The sequence below is a fragment of the Anneissia japonica genome, unplaced genomic scaffold (assembly GCF_011630105.1).
Source record: "Anneissia japonica isolate Jap-2015-1 unplaced genomic scaffold, ASM1163010v1 scaffold287643_len58281_cov182, whole genome shotgun sequence".
NCBI lineage: Eukaryota > Metazoa > Echinodermata > Crinoidea > Comatulida > Comatulidae > Anneissia > Anneissia japonica.
The window spans coordinates 54327-56260 of NW_022746173.1; positions in this window are offsets into that span (position 1 = coordinate 54327).

A 1934-nucleotide genomic window follows, 5' to 3' on the forward strand; every position below is an offset into this window, starting at 1 on the left:
GCCCAGCCCAGCCCAGCCCACTAAATAATAGGTACCAATTCTATTACTTCTCTCACTAATACCTTACTTTGCACTGTTTATCCCGATATTTATAATAGTAATAATCCTAATGAAATATATGATATTTTTTTAAGCAAGTTCTCTAAAATTTACGATACAAATATTAAACAAATTAGGTGCAAAAAAAAATATATCCGTAAGGAAAGAAGCTGCAAATTACATCGGGAATAATCATATCTATAAGAAAGAAGATCACTAAAAAAAACACATTAGGTAGTTTTCGCCACACAAATCGAAATACATATGCGCAAACCCGTAAATGACGTCCGTCAAGCACGCAAAATCCAGAAGTTAACGTACTCAGCAACGCAAGATGAATAAACTATGACGTCGTCCGTTAATGTTAAGGTTAAGGTAGTGCAGCGAAAACTCCCCATTAATTAAATAAAAGCAATCTGATAAAGTGAAGTACATTAAATCTACAATAAATGAATTCAATTTGTATAAGGACAGTATTCATAAAACATGGCAAACCTGTGTATAAGAGACAGGACATGGCAAACCATTAATTCGGTTTTAGGAAGAAATAAAGGGAAAAGCCTTCTACATAACGGAGCCAAAATCACGGATTCACTTGATATTGCTGTCTATTTAAAAAATTATTTTGTAAAAAATGTTGGGCCAAATATTTCAGAAAGTATTAATAACTCAAATTTCTTTTCTTACCTTTTAACCAGCCATTGTTTAGAAAATATTTTGTTTTAACCAGACATTGTTTACAAAATATTTGTTTACAAAAAATGCTGAACCCTGTAAACCTCCAAAAAGCACACCGCAAACCCTTTGACAGTGATAGGATCATGTAGTATTAGACTTAATTAATTACGTTTATTGTTCATAATAACCTATTTTTGGGTTTAACATGTTGATTTTCTGTGCAAATGTAGTTTGAAATACACCGCAAAAACCCCATCGAAACCACTTCATTATGACTGTATCATGTACTGTAGCTGTCTCTTATACACATCTAGATGTGTATAAGAGACAGTAATGAGCCATCAGGTTGATTTTCTGTGCAAAATACCTTAAAATACACCGCAAACCTCTAAAACACACCACAAAGACCCCATCCAAGCCTCCTGATTATGACCGTAACATGTACTGTAGGACTCATTGGTTTCTGAATTTAAAAAAAAAATTAATTTCTGGGTTTAACAGGCTGATTTTCAGTGTAAATACTTTAAAACACACGGCAAACCTCTAAGAACACACCGCAAACCCCATCAAAACCACTACATTATGACTGTATCATGTACTGTAGGGCTTATTGGTATCTCAATTTAAAAAATCAATCATGTGTAAAGTTCATAATAACTGTGCCGGGGTTCAACAAGTTGATTTTCTGTGCAAAATACCTTAAAATACACCGCAAACCTCTAAAACATACCGCAAAGACCCCATCCAAGCCTCCTGATTATGACCGTAACATGTACTGTAGGACTCATTGGTTTCTGAATTTAAAAAAAAAAATAATTTCTGGGTTTAACAGGCTGATTTTCAGTGCAAAATACTTTAAAACACACGGCAAACCTCTAAGAACACACCGCAAACTTCATCAAAACCACTACATTATGACTGTATCATGTACTGTAGGGCTCATTGGTATCTCAATTTTAAAAATCAATCATGTGTAAAGTTCATAATAACTGTGCAGGGGTTCAACAGGTTGATTTTCTGGATGTGTATAAGAGACAGGGCTATGGTAGGCTGGACTAGGCCCGGCCAGGCTATGGGCTTATGCTAGGCTAGGCTAGGCCAAGCCGATGGTCCCGCATGGCCTAGGGTTGGTGGTGCGGTGTTGTTGAAAAATCGACCCGTTCCATTGGCGATCGAATTGGGGCTCTAGTCTTTGAAAACTTGAGCCGGTGGCAAAG